This window comes from Sus scrofa, chromosome 2 (assembly GCF_054392235.1).
Source record: "Sus scrofa isolate SSC_HxYL_T2T_F1_AM1 chromosome 2, Sscrofa_HxYL_maternal_Yorkshire_Landrace_v2.0, whole genome shotgun sequence".
Taxonomy (NCBI): domain Eukaryota; kingdom Metazoa; phylum Chordata; class Mammalia; order Artiodactyla; family Suidae; genus Sus; species Sus scrofa.
This window is the reverse complement of record NC_139384.1, coordinates 157343107-157362139: the sequence shown is the minus strand read 5'-3', so window position 1 is coordinate 157362139 and position 19033 is coordinate 157343107. Positions and strand designations below refer to the sequence as shown.

Genomic DNA, 19033 nt, shown 5'->3' with positions numbered 1-19033 from the left:
AATGAGAGAAACATTTTAGCCACTTTGATTTGTTTGCTCTGTTTCTAAGTTATTTTGAACTTAATTTTATTTAATTTCATTGCTTAGGTACAAACTGATCTTGACAGTTTTTCTGCCTGCATTTTTTATCACTCAGCGGGTCGTAACTGGTGAGGATGCTCTTTGATGTTCCAGGTGATAATGTAATGGATAATCTTTGTAAAATCTTTACAGTGTTTCTTGGAAGGTTCATGAAGGAAATGAGAAAAGTTCCAAATAGCAATAGACCAGAAGAAGCAGACTGCCATGTTTCTCTATGATAGCAGAAATAAAATATATACCAATTCCAGCAGGCTGAATAAATCTTTGCTCCGAGGTAGTAGTGGGGTGGCAGGCACAGTGTGTAACAGCCTGTCCCCTGTTTTTCGGTGACCCAAGGCCTCCTCTTTGAGAGTAATGTTGTGCAGACATGCCTACAGTGATTGGCTGCCCATGTTGTTCATAAATAAAAGCAGCCGGCTGCAACAAAAGTCTAAGTAGCTGAGGCTTCATCATTATTTATGAGGCTGGCCTGGGAAAAGAAGGCTCTAAAAGTGCAATAGCAAACACCATCTTTCCCCCAAGAAAACAGCTGACTGGAGGGAAAATCCTAAAAGAGAAAAGAAGCCAATGTCATGTGCATTTTCATGTTATCATCTTCTTAATCTTTTAGATGGTAGATAATATAAAATCATTATAATGCAGGGCTTGCAAGTTCCCATGGAAACAAGTTTACTCTTGATGTGTGCTGGTCAAATTAGTTGGCTGGTGTAGAAACAATCCTTCTTATTATTGACTTCTGGTCATTGAGAGTAAGCTTGGATCACCAAATCTTGAATAATATTTAAAAAATCTTAATTTCACTGATAGGGCTAACAGGTGAGATGTGGTAGTATGATGGTAAGCTTGAAATAGGCTGAACTCTCTGGGGGCATGAGGGAGCACCCTGTTTCTTGGATGTGTGCTCCGTGTGGAGGAATCTCCACTACAGTGTGCTTTGCCTCTTCCTAACTCCATAACTCACTCTCAGGGCACTGAGTCATTTGATTGACTCATTCATGACTCAACACTTCTTCTTTGTCTTAGGGAGGAGTTAGGCCAGTTGGAAGCATTCTTTCTGTGTGTCTCGTTTATGCCATGGGTCCTACAGGAGCGGATCTCCCTAGTGGAAGTCCAGTGTTGCTTAAAATTATCAGTTGCTATGCATGGGTAATTATGCCTAAAGGAAAGGATAAATATCAGTGAGCCCAACTGTGTTGCAAACTTAAGAGATTTCTCCCATATCAGGTTTAATGTCATATAGCTAACTTTTAAAAATCACTCTCATCTTTAAAAAAAAATTGAGGTATAATTGACTTAAAATGTTATATTAGCTTCAGATGTACAACACAACGATTTGATGATTTTATACATTAAAAAGGGTCACCATAAGTCTAGTTACCATCTGTCACCATACAAAGTCATTATAATATTATCAACTATATTCTCTCTGCTGTAACTTATATCTGTGACTTTTTAATTTTATCTATTTTTCTTGGGTCACACCCACAGCATATGGAGGTTCCAAGGCTAGGGGTTGAAGTGGATCTGTAGCTGCCAGCCTACACCACAGCTACAGCAATGCTGGATCTGAGCCACATCTGTGATCTACACCACAGCTCACAGCAACACCAGATCCTTAACCCACTGAGCAAGGCCAGGGATCAAACCCGCATCCTCATGGATACTAGTAGGTTTTTTTAACAGCTGAGCCTCAAAGGGAACTCCTGTGACTTTTTATAACTAGAATTTGTATCTCTTAATCTCCCTCACCATTTCACCCATCCTCCCACTCCTCTTCCTACTGGCAACCATCATTTTGTTCTAAGTATCTGAATTGGTTTCTGTTTCCTTATGTGTATACATTTGTTTATTTCTTTAGATTCCATGTATGAGTGAGAACATATTTTATTTGCTTTCTCTCTCTGATTTCTTTCACTTAGGATGACCTCGAGGATATTATGCTATGTTTTGCAAATGGCAAGATTATATTTTTTAATGACTCAGTAATTACCTTATTTATATATACACATATTTATCCATTGTCTGTCAATGGACACTTACGTTGCTCCCTTATCGAGGCTATTATAAATAATCCTGCAGTGAACATAGGAGTATATGTGTATAGTTTTGAATTAGTGTTTATTTTCTTTGGATACATACCCAGAGGTGAATATGCTGGATAGTATGGTAGTTCTATTTTTAATTTTTGGAGGAACTTCTGTATGGTTTTCCATAGTGGCTCTACTAATTGACATTCTTTTTCTCTATATCCTTGTGAACACTTGAGGTCTTTTTGATAATAACCATTCTGACCGTGTAAGTGATATCTCATTGTGGCTTTGATTTGCATTTCCCTGATGATGACTGATGTTGAACATATTGTGCCTGTTGAGCATCTGTTTGTCTTTGGAAAAATGTTATGTTCAGGTCTTCTGTCCACTTAAAACATTTTTTTATTATAGCTGATTTACAAAGTTCTTTCAATTTCTCCTGTACAGCAAAGTGACCCAGTTGTGTGTGTGTGGGGGGGGGGTATACATTCTTCTTCTCATTATCTTCCATCATGTTCCAGCACCAGTGATTGGAGGTAGTTTCCTGTGCTATAAAGCAGTACTTCATTGCTTATCCATCCTAAGTGTAATCATCTTCATCTACTAACTCCCAGTCCATCCTCCTTCCTCCACGTCCCACCTGACAACCACAAGTCTATTCTCCATGTCCATGAGTTTGTTTCTCTTTTGTAAATAGGTTCATTTGTGCCATATATTAGATTCCACAGGTAAGTGATATTATATGGTATTTGTCTTTCTCTTTCTGACGTACTTCCCTCAGAAAGTATGAGTCTCTGGTTCCATCCATGTTGCTGCAAATGGCATTATTTTTTCCTGTTTTTATGGCTGAGAAGTATTTCATTGCATATATGTACCATATCTTCTTAATCCACTCATCTGTCAATATACATTTAGGTTGTTTCCTTGTCTTGCTATTGTGAATAGTGCTGCAATGAACATAGGGAAACGTATTTTTTTGAATCAAAGCTTTGCCTCGATATATGCTCAGGAGAGAGATTGCTGGATCAGATGGTAATTCTATTTTGAATTTTCTGAGGTACCTCCCTACTCTTTTCCATAGTGGTTGTACCAATTTATAGTCCCACCAGCAGTGTAGGAGGGTTCACTTTTCTCTTCACCCTCTCCAGCATTTTTTATTTGAAGATTTATTAATTATGGCCATTCTGACCACTGTGAGGTGGTACCTCACTGTAGTTTCACACCATAAAACTCCTAGAAAAGAACATAGGCAAAGCATGACATAAAACATGCAAATGTTTTCTTAGGTCAGTCTCCCTAGGTAATAGAAATAAAAACAAAAATAAACAAATGGGACCTAATCAAACTTACGAGCTTTTGCACAACAAAGGAAACCATAGAAAAATCCAAAAAGACAACCTATGGAATGGGAGGAAAAAGTTGCAAATGATGAAACTGACAAGGGCTCAATCTCCAAAATGCACAAACAACTCATACAACTCTAAAGCAAAAAAAACAACCCATTCAAAAAATGGGTCGAAGACCTAAATAGACATTTCTCTGAAGAAGACATAAGGACAGCCAACAGGCACATGAAAAAATGCTCAACATCACTAATTATTAGAAAAATGCAAATCAAAACTGCAATGAACTACCACCTCGTACCTGTCCACTTTTTAATTGAACTGCTTTTTTTTTTTTTTTTTTTTGTCGTTTTGACATTTCTTGGGCCACTCCTGTGGCATATGGAGGTTCCCAGGCTACGGGTCAAATCGGAGCTGTAGCCACCAGCCTACACCAGAGCCACAGCAACACAGGATCCGAGCCGCGTCTGCAACTTACACCACAGCTCATGGCAATACCGGATCCTTCACCCACTGAGCAAGGGCAGGGTCTGAACCCGCAACCTCATGGTTCCTAGTCAGATTCGTTAACCACTGAGCCACGACGGGAACTCCTGAATTGCTTTTTTTTTTGAATGTTGAGTTGTTTGAGTTCTTTGTACATTTTGGATATTAACCCCTTATCAGATAAATCATTTGCAAATATTTTCTCCAATTCAGTAGGCTGCCCTTTCATTTGGTTGATAACCTTAATATGCCAAGCTTTTTAGCTTGATATAGTTCTAATTTTTTCTGTTTCTTTACCTGAGGTTATATATGAAATATATTGCTAAGAATGAGAGAGTGTATTGCCTATGATTTTTTCTAGGAGTTTTATGGTATCAGTTCTTACACTTAAATTGTTGATCCATTTTGAATTTATTTTTGTGTATGATGTGAGAAACTAGTCAAGTTTGATTCTTTCACATGTGGCTGTCCAGTTTTCCCAGCACCATTTATTGAAGGAGCTTCCTTGTCCTCATTTTATCTTCTTTTTTCCTTTGTCATAGATCAACCATATATGAGCTTATTTCTTTTAACTCTGTTTTGTTCCATTGATCTCTCTATCTGTTTTTATGCCAATGCCATTCTTTTGATTACTGTAGCTTTGTAGAATTGTTTTAAATCAGGGAGTGTGATACCTTCAGCTTTGTTCTTCTTTCTCAAGATTGTTTTGGCTACTATAGTTCCATAAAAATTTTAGAATTATTTGTTTTAGTACTAGGAAAAATGCCATTAGTATTTTGCATTGAATCTGTAAATTACCTTAGGTAGTATGGCCATTTTATCAATGTTAACTCTTCCAATCCATGAACATGGTGTATCTTTCCGTATTTTTGTGTTGTCTTCAATTTCTTTGATAGATATCTTACAATTTGCCAAGTATGCCTATCCCACAGCTCAAACAGTGCCAGATCCAAGTTGAATCTGCGACCTACACTACAGCTCAGGGCAGTGCTGGATCCTTAACTCACTGAGTGGGGTCAGGGATTGAACTGTGTCATCATGTATACTAGTTAGGTTCATTACTGCAAAGCCACAATAGGATCTCCCAGATATTTTATTCTTTTTGATGAAATCATAAGTGTGATTCTTTTCTTATTTTTTTGGTAATTTGTTGTTAGCATATAGAAATGCAGCAGATTTCTGTATATTAATTTTGTATTCTACAACTTACTGAATTCATATATTAGTTCTAATAGGTTTTTTTATATCTTTAGGATTTTCTGTATATAATATTAAGTCGTTTATTTTCTTTTCCAATTTGGATTTTTTTAATTTCTTGTCTGATTTTTGCGGCTAAAATTCCCAGTGTTAATATTGGATAAAAGTGATAAGAGTGGGTATGCTTGTCTTTTTCCTGATGTCAGAAGAAATGCTTAAAATACTGATTATTGAGTATGTTTTATATTAGCTCTGGGCTTGTGGTATATGGCCTTTATTATGATGAAGTATGTTTGCTCTATACTCATTTTGTTGAGAGTTTAATCATAAATGAATGTTGAATGCTGGTTACTTAACCCACTGAGAAGGGCCTTGGATCAATGCAGAAAAGACTTCTGTATATAATGAGATAATCATAATTTTTATTGTTCAGCTTGTTGATGTGGTAAATCACATTGATTGATTTGTGGCTATTGAACCATCCTTGCATTCCCTGCATAAATACCACTTGATCATGTCATATGATCCTTTTGAAGTACTGTTGAATTTGGTTTGCTAATATTTTTGTTGAGGATTTTTGCACATATATTTTCTTTTTTTCCTTCTTTCTTTCTTTGCTTTCTTTCTTTTTTTTTTTAGGCCTGCACCCATGGCATATGGACATTCTCAGACTAGGGTCAAATCAGAGCTGCAGCTGTCAGCCTACACCACAGCCACAGCATCACCAGATCTGGGCTGTGTCTGTGACCTACACTTCAGCTCACAGTAATGCCAGATCTTTAACCCACTGAGCAGGACCAGGGATTGAACCCACTCAGTGGGTTAAAGATGCTAATTGGGTATCTTAGGGATACTAATGGGGTTTGTTACTGCTGATCCGCAATGGGAACTCTTCCATATATGTTTATCAGTGATACTGATTCTGTAGTTTTCTTTCTTTTTTTGGGGTGATGTCTTTGTCTGGTTTTGACATGAGGATGATGCTGGTGTTGTATAATGAGTTTGGAAGCATTCTTTCCTCTTAACTGTTTTGAATAGTTTAAGAAATGTAAGTGTTAACTCTTCTTTAAATATCTAGTTTAATTTACCTATAAAGTCATTTGTTATTCAGGAGTTTTTAAATTACTGATGCAATTTCAGTACTGGTAATTTGTCTCTTAAATATTTCCTTTGTCTTCCTGATTCATTCTTGGGAGATTGTATGTTTCTAGGAATTTATCCATTTCTTCTAGGGTGTCTATTTTGTTGGTAATGTTCATAGTAATCTCTAATGATTGTGTATATTTCTGTAATGTTAGTTGAAAATCTCCACTTTCATTTATGATGTTGTTGGTTTAGACCCTCTGTCTTTTTATTGATGAATCTGGCCAAAGGTTTATCAATTTTGTTGATCTTATTAAGAATTAGCTCTTAATTTCATTGGTCTTTTCTATTGTTTTTTTCAGTTGCCATTTCACTTATTTATGCTCTTTATTATTTTTTTCTCCTACTAATTTTAAGTCTTGCTAGTTCCTGTAAGCATAAGGTTAGACTGTTTATTTTAGGTTTTTGTTTGTAACCTGAGGTAAGCTTGCACCACTATTAACTTTCTTCATAGAAGTGATTTTGATGTGTCCCATAGATTTTGGAAAGTTGTTTTTCCATTTTCATCTGTCTCTAGTCATTTTTTATTTCCTCTTTGATTTCTTCAGCCACTCCTTGGTTGTTTAGTAGCATGTTGTTTAACCTCTATGTGTTTGCACTTTATGCAGTGTTTCTCTTGTAGTTGATTTCTAGTCTCATACAAAATACTTGATATGATTTTAGTCTTTTAAAGTTTAGTGAAACTTGTTTTGTGGCTCATCATGTGATCTATCCTGGAATATATTCCATGTCCATTTGAAAAGAAGGTGTGTTCTGCTTTTAGTTGGAAAGTGCTCTATATGTCTATTAAGTCCATTTGGTCTAATGTGTCATTGAAGGCCAGTGTTTCCTTATTGATTTTCTATCTGGATGTTCTATTGATGTAAAAGTCCCCTGCTATTACTATGTTATGGTCAGTTTCTCCCTTATATCTGTTAATATTTGCTTTATGTACTTATGTACTCCTATGTTGAGTGTGTAAATATTTACATGTGTTATATGTTCTTCTTGGATTAATCCCTTGATCATTATGTAGTGTCCTTTGTCTCTTGTTACAGTCTTTGTCTGATAGAAGTATTGCTATCCCAGCTTTCTTTTTGTTGCAATTTTCATTCTCTCAATTTTCAGTCTGTGTGTGTCTTTAGATCTGAAATGAATCTCTTATAGGCATCATATACATGGGTTTTATTTTTTATCCATTCAGCTGTGTTGTGTCTTTTGATCACAGTATTTAGTCCATTTACATTTTATGTGGTTTTGTTGCTTTTTTTTTCTCCTTTTGCTCTCCTTACTTGTCATGTGATGATGATCTTTACTGTTGTGTTTGGATTCCCCCCCCATGTTTCTATCTATTTCATATTTTTGGTTTGTGGTTACCATGAGATTCATATATAACAACTATATATATATATAATATATGTGAATGATCATTTTAAGTTGATGACTTCTTAAGTTTGAACATAATCTAGCAATTCTTCATTTTTAACTGCCTTCCAAATTTAATGTTTTTGCCATAATATTTTACATCTCTTTGTATATTCCTTAACTACCTATTGTGGATGTAGATAATTTTACTACTTTTGTCTTTCAATCTTTCCACTAATTTTGTAAGTGGGTGATCTATTACCTTTATTATGTGTTTGCCATTCCCAATAAAGTTCTTACTTGTATAATTTTCATATTTCTAGATGTGCGGTCTCTTTTCTGCTTAGAGAAGCCCTTTAACATTTCTTGTAAGGCTGGATTAGTGGTGCCAGACTTTTTAAACTCTTGCTAATCTCTAAAACTCTATTTCTCCTTCTAATCTGAATGATAGCCTTGGCAGGTGTAGCATTATTAGTTGTATTTTTTTTTCCTTTCATCACTTTGAATATATTATGTCACTGTCTTCTGGCCTTCAAAGTTTCTATGGAAAAATCTGTTGATAGTCCTATGGGTGTTCTCTTATGCACACTAGTTTCTTTTTCTTTGGTATTTGTTTTAGTCTTTGCCATTTTAATCACAATGTCCCTCGATGTGGAGCTCTTTGGGTTCATATTATTGGGACTCTCTGTGCATCTTTGACTTGGATAACTGTTTCTTGTCCTAGGTTAGGGGAGTTTTCAACTATTATTTCTTCAAATAAGTTCATTGCCCCTTTTTCTCTAGCTTCTCCTTCTGGGACCCTATAATGCAAATGTTAGTACGTGTGATATTATCTCAGAGGTCTCTTGAAGTACTATCATTAAAAAATATTTTTTTCTGTTCAGCTTGGGTATTTTCCCCTACAGTGTTTTCCAGCCTACTGATCATTTTTTTTTTCTGTATCATCTAATCTATTGTGGATTCTTTCTAGTGTTTTCTTATTCCAGTTATTGTATTATTCATCTATGTCCAGCTCTTGTTTATATTTTCTAACTCTTTGTTCAACTTCTCACCATAATCATCCATTCTTCTCCTTTTTAGCATCTTCATGATTACTCTTTCAATTTCTTTATTAGGTAGATGCTTTTCTACATGTTGCTTAGTTCTCCTGGGATTTTACCTTTTCTTTCATTTGGAACAGATTCCTCTTTTCATTTTGCCTAATTCTTGGTTTATTTCTAAGTATTACATGGCTAGGTTACCTTTCCTGATCTTGAAGAAGAGGCTTTATTTAGGAGACATCCTATGGGGCTCAGCAGTGCACTTCCCTTTGGTCACCAAAGCTATATATGCTCTAGGGGGTCCCCCCTGTGTAAGCTCTGTGGGTCCTTCTGTTGTGGCAAGCTGACTAGTGCAGGAATCCTGGTGGGTAGGGCTAGCTTCTGGCTTGGGCGGCTGTCAGCCCCTGCTGTTGTGGCTGCAGGCCCATTCTTTGGTGGGATGGGTCCCGGTGTGGCTGACCACATGACTGAGCAGTACTGACTCTGGTGCTGACCTGATGGTAGTGAGGCTATGTACTGGTGGGGCTGGCTGCAGAGCCTGGGGCATCCTGGGGTTGGTGCTGGCCAACTTTTGGTTAGGCCTCATCTAGGGGTTGCTGACTGTGGGGCCCAAAGGATCCTGGCACTGGTGCTGCCCCACTAATATTCCTTGTCTTGACTCTTGTGGTTATCATTCAAATGGCTCTGAATTTTGGTTGGAGAAATAAAGAGATATTGTATAAATTAATTATTATTACTATTAAAACACAAACTTCATGTATAAAAGTATTATGTATTCTCTGGAAAGAGATAGTTTGAGGGTAATTACTTATTAAACACATCTTGTATACATATACAATACTTATTTGTTGTAGAAAAATTAGAAAACATTAATAAACAAATAGAACACTTAAAAACTTAAAAAAAATTTTATTCTTGGCATGTTTATTGTGGCTCAGTGAGTTAAGAACCTGACATAGGATCCACGAGGACATGGGTTCAATCCCTGGCCTTGCTCAGTGGGTTATGGATCTGGTGTTGCTGCAAGGTATGACTAGGTCGCAGTTGCAGCTCAGATCTGGTGTTGCTGTATCAGTGGCATAGGCATCATCTGTAGCTCCAATTTAACCCCTAGCCTGGGAACTTCCATATGCCACAGGTATGGCCCTGAAAAGAAAAAAAATGTTTCTGTTCTTTAAAAAGAGGAGAGCAATCTGCATAAGTAATTTCTCTTTCTCTTCTCTGTACTTTTTCCTTTTTCTTGCTCTTCCCTTTTAATTTTCATGAAAATGGTAACAAAGTGGCAAAGCATTAATACTGGGGACAATCACATTATGTTGCAGTCCAAGTCCATGGTGGGCTGTTCCTTCTGACAGAGTTGGAAGAGTGGGTGTGTAGCTTACCTGTCAAGAAAGAAGGGACAGAAACATTCTGTAGTTTATTAATCATTAGGAATACGTCACTTATACAGTCCTCTGTATCCCATAGTCTCTTGTTTCTTAATCCTCTTTGCTTGGTCCAGGCTTGGTGAATAGGGTTATTCTGCAATTGTTCTCACTCTTTCCAGACTATTTGGAAGCCTGGTAACTTGAGGTGTTTAGCAGGGGTCTGTTGCCTTTGCTGCCTCGCTTCCATTTACCTTTCTTTTTATAACATCATACTGATTCCCCCAGAGAAATAATCTAGTCCTTGTCCTTTGACTCTAAGGTTCAGGTAGAGTTGACTCTACTCCACAGTTGTAAGCTGGCCATGTATCATGTCTGGGCTTTCAGAGCATTGTATTCCCTTGGAAAAGGTGATTGTTCAGGGATGGGCATGTGACCATAGGAACACGTGCTTAGACTTAGACCTGTTAACATGTAAGAACTGCTGTCAGCCTTCTTGCCACCAGAGGAGCCTGCAGCATGTGAGTGTGAAGAGTTGAGGATGACATCATCTGAAATACTGAATCCAGGGACAGATATACTCCTGGACTTTTTTAGTTAAGTGACCCAGTAAATTTCTATTTTTATTTGAACCATTTATTTTGGTCTCTTAAAACCAAAAAGGTCCTAACAACGTCTGAGTGAGCTAAAGACTTGATATATCTGCTAGCTGACTAGAAACGACTAGGCGTTTTGGCTTATAGATACCTGCATTACTGATTTAACAATTGTCTGCAGGACATGAGAGGTTAAATACACCTTTTCTGAAGGTGGCTTTAGAGATTGGTAGTTGAATTGAACTAAAATATAATATTTAGCTGTTCAAGCTGGCAGCAAAGACACTTGGTCTGATGTAGCAAGTGGTGCCAATGTCAGAATTAATATAATGGTTCCGAGTCAAACCATAAAGGGTAAATCACCTAGAAGGGCTAATCAGTGACTTAGGCCTTATCGCCACTGGCCAGTGGAGCACTGAGCCACCTGCTTTCCCTTGCTAGACACAAGTTTGGGTGAAGCTGAGCTGCCAACCAATTTAGATTTAAAAAATGGCTTTGGGAAATCACTGCTGTCTTAATGGCAAAAATGTTCTTGTAATGATTTTCTAAGAGGTAATGGAAGCATCAGGAAGCTTTAATGTGCTGGGGATAAAGAATATGAAGCCATGTTTAGAAGAGGGCTAGGAGCTCAAATTAGGAAAAGGGTAACTTTAAAAAAATTACTTCTTCCTTCAATTTGAATATTGATCCAGTGTATTCTAAGTACTGGGCACTGGAGTTTTATAGCAGTCTGTAGCTGCATCTCTACTCACATGCAGTCCCAGAGGGAGATAGACAGTAAATATATAAAAAGTAAATAAAATGATAACATAAATAAAAATTTAAAATGGAGTTTTGAGTTCAAGAGTCACAGGAAGAGGGATCTGCTTAGTTAGATGGTAAGGAGTGATACTGAAGTTGAGACCCGAAGGTGATGAGGAGTGAGCTGTGTGCAGAGTACAGGGCAAGCATCTAAGTCAGAGGGAAGAGCACATAGCAGTGTTGGAGTGGAACAGGTGTGAAGGACAGTCAAGGACCTGAAGGAATGGGGGCGTGGCTGTGGCATAGTGACAAGGGAGATGAAGTTGCAGGGGTTTGATCAGTTAGGTGCGTGAAGTCTGTAGAAAGGAATTTGAATTTCATCCTAATAAAATGGAGAGCCACTGGATGTTTACTGATGCTTGATGGTTTTTGATGCTCTGATAGCAAATGTGTAGTTTTTTAGTAAACCCGCGTTTCTAGCAAACAACCTCTGCTTTGGATGACATCTAAACTTTAAATGTCTAATTGTTTTCAAAATGAATCTTGACCAACAAAATAGAGAAAAGACCTGAAACTAAGATCCAAAGAATCTGCATTTGTGCCTAGATTCAGGTACTGATCACGAGGCACCCTTGAGCAATTTCTTACACCTCTTTGGACCTCAGTTTCTCATCTGGAAAAGTACAAGTTTGGATGGAGTGTTGCGTTTGTCATGACTTTTTGATGAAAGTGGTAGAAAACCAGATCGAAATGACTTGATTAGAGAGGAAGGGATTTATTTACTTATCTGGTCCACTCAAGGGCAGTGGCTTCACATATGTTAGGAGCTAAATCAGGGGAAGTCACCAGGATCTGAGTCTTCATCTCTGGGCTTGGTATGGGCTTCCCTCACCAGGGGGTCCTTTCTACAGCTGGTTCCCAGCAGCACCAGGCTAGCATCGTTAGTACAGCTAGAAAACCCTGGGCCAAAATGTATTTCTCTTCTAAACCGAGATATCAACATTCCAAGATGGCATGCTGACTTGGGGCATGTGCCTGTGGCTCAGCTGTGGCGACAGTGTGGGGAGTTGGGTCATTGGCCAAGCTTGGATCATGTGCCCTCCCCTTGAGTCATTCTGAACCACACAAACCTAGAGTAGGGAAGAGGGGTGCCCCCAGCCATGAAAATAGAAGAGGGAATGGATTGTGGATAGGCAAACAAGACATGTCTATGAATGCTCTTTTTGGCTTGAGCAAGTCCATCAATGTGCAATGGGAGTCAATTCCGTACATTCTCTTCTTAGTTGAAATTAGCCATTGATTCTACAGAACCCACACTTTGGGCTAACATACCAGGATGGTGTGCTTACATTGTGTAAATTATGGTGTAATCACCAATTTCCTCTTTCAATTTCTGTTCTTTGTCTCTAAACATGCACCTAGACTATCTCCAACAATTCTCTTGCACAGTTCCTAAACTGTGTAAAGAGCTTTGCTTTAGCACAACCATTGACTTCCTGGCTGTGCAAGTATCCAGAGCCAACATTTGTTTCCTCACTTATATGTTTCCAATTGAATTGTTTGTTGAATTGCAAGCAAAAAAAAAATGATAATAGGCTTATTGTTCAGCACCATTCTAGAGTTACTTTTCTTAACAGAACTTGAAAAATGCTTTAAAAAAATCAGCATGTATGCTCTATAGTAAGCATTTTTCCCCATGAAGAATGTGAAGACAACGCTTTAACATAACCCTTCTTTCTCAGAGTATCTCCATTATTCATGTCTGCATTCCCAGCTTTGTTCCTGTTAATTCTCACTCACTAACATGTCACATTTCTTGATGTTCTTTCTGTTCCATAAAACTTTGGCACTTGCTAGTTAGCCTCTGATTTCCATTTAATACCAATCACCTTTTGCTACTAGATTCTGTTCATTATTAATTACTTGAAATGTATGACCTTAAAAAGAGACCTAATTTCTATGCTATGACTTTTTCCCCTTTAAAGTACACAATCCAGTGGTTTTTAGTATAGTCCCACAGTTGTGCAACCACCAGCATTATCTCATTCCAGAATATTTTCTTCCTAAAAAGAAAATCTGTACTCATTAGCAGTCACTCCTCATTCATCTGTCATAAATGCATGACTCCTTTCTCTGAGGTTAACTCCTCAAGGGCAGTGGCTGAGACTTAGACATTTTTAGTGTGTCTCTTCACAGAAGCTCAATTCTGGCCCATAGGAGGCATTCATAGAAATGTATCAAACGGCAATCTCATTATGTTGATGATATTTCAATTCAAGGCAAGACTAAGAAGCCATGTGATATAAAGAATCCTGAGCATAGAGTCCCTTTTAGTTTTCCTTTTAGTTCTGCCATGAATTGTGTGCTGAGGTAATGCCCTCTTTCTCTTTTGGCCTCATTTTCCTCCTCTGTAAGTGAGGGGCATGAGCTCAATGATTTCTGTGGTGCCTTCCCAGGTCCAACTGGAATCAGACACTGCTAATTTTGAGACCCAGACTGACCTGAGATGTAAGACGACTTACTGAATGAGAACAGCAGGATTTCTTTCCATGTTCACTGGGGCTTTTCAGGATATGTGAAATAATAAAGCTCCTCCCTGGGGACTGAGCCTGGGCATGTGACATGGTCTGGCTCGTGTTTGGATTCGACTGGGCTGAGATGGAACGAACCAACACAGCAAAAATGGATATGCTGTTCCTGATCAAGGTCTGAAGTTCACCTTTAGTTATTTTAGGGGGAAATTTATATCTCTATGCATTCCAAGACTTCCCTCTGTAAATTATAAGCCTAAATGCCATACATAAGTAATGGCACAGGCCAAAGTATGTAAGTTATGTACCAAACTTGATTCTTAACTTGGAGGCTGAGCATCTTTCCATTTCCACCTAATGAACATTTGTGGCCATACAATTGCCATCATCCTTCGGCTCACCAAGTGCTCTCTGTCTTCAAGAACATCTTAGGGAAAAAAAGTGAATCAATGCTATTTTTCATGTTTCCCAAATGAGTGGTTCCATGTCATGGAAATGAGGTCAAAATGGTAAGCAGACAGCTGTTCTGTGTTTCTCCTTCCAGGGAGATGAAGGTCAAAGACACCTTTCTCCCTCTTAACAGATCCCTCCCAAAAGGCTTGTAAACAAGAGTGCAGTGCAGCCCAAGCTGCAGTGGGGAAAGAAGAGAGGCGTTTGGAACAACCTTTAGAGGTGTTGAACATACAGATCTTTGATTCTGTTTTCTCATCTCTTTGTGGTGTCTTTCTTTCACAACATGAAGCCATTGATTGAATGAAGTTAGAATAACTTTTGACATAGCTAACTAAAATAGATAGCAAAGGGACTGGTTGCTAAGCACAGCTCTGCTGGGTTTCCTGGCTGACAGCCTGTATTAGCATGCGAGGCTTTGCAGAGGCATACTCGTGGTTCTTGCGGCTGGTTGTTTAAAGCTGCAATTGCCTGTCAGGTAATAGTGAGTCAGAAGCACATGTGATATTAGGGAGAAATTACTGAAATTATATGCCTCCTGAACAGGATGTAAGCTGTTGAGGGTGCAATGCATTCCACCATATACTCAACAAACAATATTGAACACCTACTATGTTCTGGGTGTGTGGCAGGCTCTAGGGATATAATAATGAAGCCACAGTCCCTGTTGTCGCAGGCACTCAAGCTCAGAGAGAGAAAAAGGAAGAGAATGAGAAACAGGTAAGACAGGGCAGCATTTCTAGGTGCATCAGTATCCTTTGACTTCTCCCCCTATTCAGTGAAGGTTTTTGGTTTTGTTTCAACAAGGAGAAGATACTTAGTATCTTTTCTGGGAAAAGGGGAGGAAATAGACAAAAAGAAAGAAGCAAGATGATAGGCTGGGAAATAGAAGAGGCACTCCCGCAGGGTACCTATGCTAGAGCAAAAGGTGTTTTCCTAAATATGTCAGGGGAAGGGACAGTGGGCCCTAGGAAGGGAATGAAGAGGATGCCAGAGGAAAGATTTTAAGAAGCATTGCTATGGATTTTGTTTATCACTTTTGAGTTCTAGAAAAAAATTAATTTCAGTAAGAAAAGTTATGACTGCTTATTGTTAAAAATTCAAACAGTACCAAAGATGACATCATAGGTAAAACCTGCCTATTCCCCCAACCCATTCTCTCAAGCCATTTGCAAGTGCCATTTCCCAGAAATAACTGCTATTACAGCTAGCATAATTGCAGATCATATTCATATAAATATTAGCATATATGCAAATATATAAACATTTTAAACAAAAGAGATAATTATGTATTTTGAAGTTTTGCAATCTTTTAGACAATATAACAGCATATTTTCAGGTCAGTAGACATATATTTATTTTTCAATTAGCCCTATGGCATTGTATTTGATTGAGATTCTCTTTATAAATATGGTTCACTATTGATGGGAATTTATTACAATATTTCCAAGAACATCTTTTTACCCATGTCTAACTACATTTGTGTAAACATTTTTGTGGAATAGGACCTTAGAAACTGGTTTTCTGGATCATAGAGAATGCACATTATGTTTTTTTTTTTCATAGTGTTTGCCAAATAGTCCTCCAAAAATGTGTCACAGTACTCGGTGAAGGGCTTGAGAATGAATGTTTTCCACATCCTCATTGGCTCTGTCATCAAAGGTAAGAGCTGCAGTGTCGTCCATGATTTTGCCTCAAAGTCCTCAAATTCTTCAATTTTTTATAAGAATATACATGTAGTCTTGCAAAGCTAGATTCTCTGCTTTGTGGAAGATCACCTCTTAGGGGTATGCTCCAAGACGCACGCGTCTTGGATCAGGAAGTGTTGCAGCTCTCGACTCTCAGAAATACTTCTAAAGCCAGCTCTAAAGCTGCGGGGAGGATTCTGAGTGGCATAGGAGTTGAGTTCACTTTAACTGTCAGTATTTCTTAGGGCAAAATGTATCTATAGAGTTATCAACTTGGTTCAACAGTCGTCATGGGCTTTTTAGTGGTAAGGAAGCGTTTGGTCCACAGGTGTAACAACAACAAAATTCTATATCCGCCTTCTTCAGCCATGATAGCACAGCTCTGCAAAATATTGATTTTGATTAATTATTGGGCATACATTTTATGTACTAAGGACGTTCAAATACATGTTCTTATTTAACTTTTAAACCCTTAATTATGAGCTGGGTATTAATTTTCCCATTAAAGACAGAGAGCAGTGTCAGAGAGTTTAAAAAACAGCCAGGCAGCTAGACTGTGGCAGAGTCTGTGCTGGATTTCCAAATCCCATATTGACAACCACTGTGACGTACTGCTCATTAAACAATGTGACATTAAATAATGCCTTTCAGTCATGTGTTTAGGGACATCTGATGCCATTCAGTAAGCTGCTTCCATCATCCTATATTGACTAACCCTCCTCTGATCTCATTTTGTGGCTAACACAAGGACAGGCAAAATTAATCCATGAAAGGTCAGGTCAGTCTCCCCAAGGACAAACTCTGGTGCTGCCACTTACTAATTGATGACCTTGGGCAAGTTAATCTCCGGTTTCTCATTTTAAGAGTGGTACAATAAGTTTTCTGACTTCACTGGAATTTTTTTTCATTTTTTTATTTTACAATTTTATATTTTACATTGAAACTTTGTCAACAGTACCTAGATAAAACTGGAAATGAAACAAAACAAAACTCCATTATGAATGCCACTCGGATAATTTCTACCATGACTCTTAAAAATTCAAATTATGTAAATATCTTGACTGAGCAAGGAAAAGTTAACAAAATGATTGTGCTTTGCTGTCTCTTCAATGAAATCAAAAGTCAGTGTATATTGTGTTATCTGTTGCTTACATCATCATTACCTTTTAAATTTTCATCCCATAAACTTTTTTTTTTTGTACAAAGATCATCACAACCAAATTTTAAAGCATTTCCATCCCAAACCCTCAATGCATCCCCCCAGCCCTCAACCTGTCTCATTTGGAAGCCATAAGTTTTTCAAAGTCTATGAGTCAGTATCCGTTCTGCAAAGAAGTTCATTGTGTCCTTTTTTTCAGAGTCCGCGTGTAAGTGATAGCATTTGATGTTGGTGTCTCACTGTCTGACTGATTTCACTTAGCATGGTAATTTCTAGGTCCATTCATGTTGCTGCAAATGCTGTTATTTTCTCCTTTTAATGGGTGAGTAATATTCCATTGTGTATATGTACCACATCTTCTTGATCCACTCCTCTGTTGATGGACATTAAGGTGGTATCTATGTCTTGGCTATTGAAAATACTGCTGCAGTGAACATCGGAGTACATGTATCTTTCCGAGTCATGGTTTTCTCTGGATTAGATGCCCAGGAGTGGGATTGCTGGATCAAATGGTAGTTCTATTTTTAGTTTTCTGAGGAATCTCCATACTGTTTTCCACAGTGGTTGCACCAAATTACATTCCCACCAACAGTGTAAGAGGGTTCCTTTTTCTCCATACTCTCTCTAGCATTTATTGTTTGTAGACTTTTTGATGATAGCCATTCTGGCTGGTATAAGGTGGTACCTCATAATTGGTTTTGATTTGCATTTCTCTAATAATGAGTGATGGTGAACATCTTTTCACGTGTTTTTTTTTTTTTTTTGCCAACTGTATGTCTTCTTTGGAGAATTGTCTGTTTAGATCTTCTGCCCATTTTTTGATGAGGCTGTTTGTTTTTTTTTTGGTATGGAGCTGCAGAATGTGTTTATAAATCTTGGAGATTAGCCCCTTGTCAGTCGCTTCATTTGCAAAGATTTTCTCCCATTCTGTGGGTTGTCTTTTAATTTTGTTTAGGGTTTCTTTGGCTGTGCAGAAACTTTTAAGTTTAATTAAGTCCCATCTTTTTTATTGTTATTACTCTAGGAGGTGGTTTGGAAATTAAATTGAACGATTGTTTCGAAGCATTTAGAAGGCTCCTTGGCACATACTCAGTATAAATTACAAGTCTTGTTGTACAGTCACCAAGTGGACTTCCCCATGGTGCTTCCTTTTTCCTGTTGTTCATCTTGTTTCACCTGCAGCATCTCCTCTTGGGGTTCTCTCTGACTCCATGAGAGTCCAGTTCATCTGCTTTGTGGTACCTCAATTATCTGTATCCTTACCTGGAATTTTTCGTTCAAATGGAAATATTCCTATATCCCTGCTTTGTCTTCTGACTGTAATTTCTTGTCTTGCTATTTCAACTCAAATTAATGATTCTGATCTAGTGTCTAACCAAGCTCTAGATAGATCAACCTCTCTGTTGTCTCAATCTGCCCTGAATCAGTACCTTTCATAAATATACCTGACCTTTCCTTTTCCCCATCTGGTGCTCAGCTTGGGCAAACCTGTGCTTTGTCAATGAAAAACCTGATTTTTGTGTACTATTTCTGATTTCTGCTTATTTATTCCAGTTATTCAACTTTCCTTCAGTCAATACTTGAGTGAACTTACTGTGTGTCCAGCACAGAGTCAGGAGCTAGGGAGACAGTGTGGGAAAAAAAGAGAAACACAGAGCTTACAGCTTCTAGGTAATTATTAGATTATCAAATAGGCACACAGATTTAAGGTTGCAGCTGTGAGAAATACTACAAAGATGATTGATATGGTCCTAAAGAGAGTCTACAATGAGAGTATTTGACCTTGTCAGGGAGGTCAGGAAAGGCTTCCCTGAGGGAATGATGCTGAAATATGGTCCAA

At 37.9% G+C, this 19033-nt stretch overlaps 1 protein-coding gene across 1 annotated transcript in view; it reads left to right on the top strand.

The window, feature by feature from the left end:
* The window catches only part of LOC146405808 (uncharacterized), a 502014-nt gene that overhangs the window by 142826 nt on the left and 340155 nt on the right, over positions 1 to 19033 (top strand). The gene's annotated exons all lie outside the window — the stretch shown is intronic.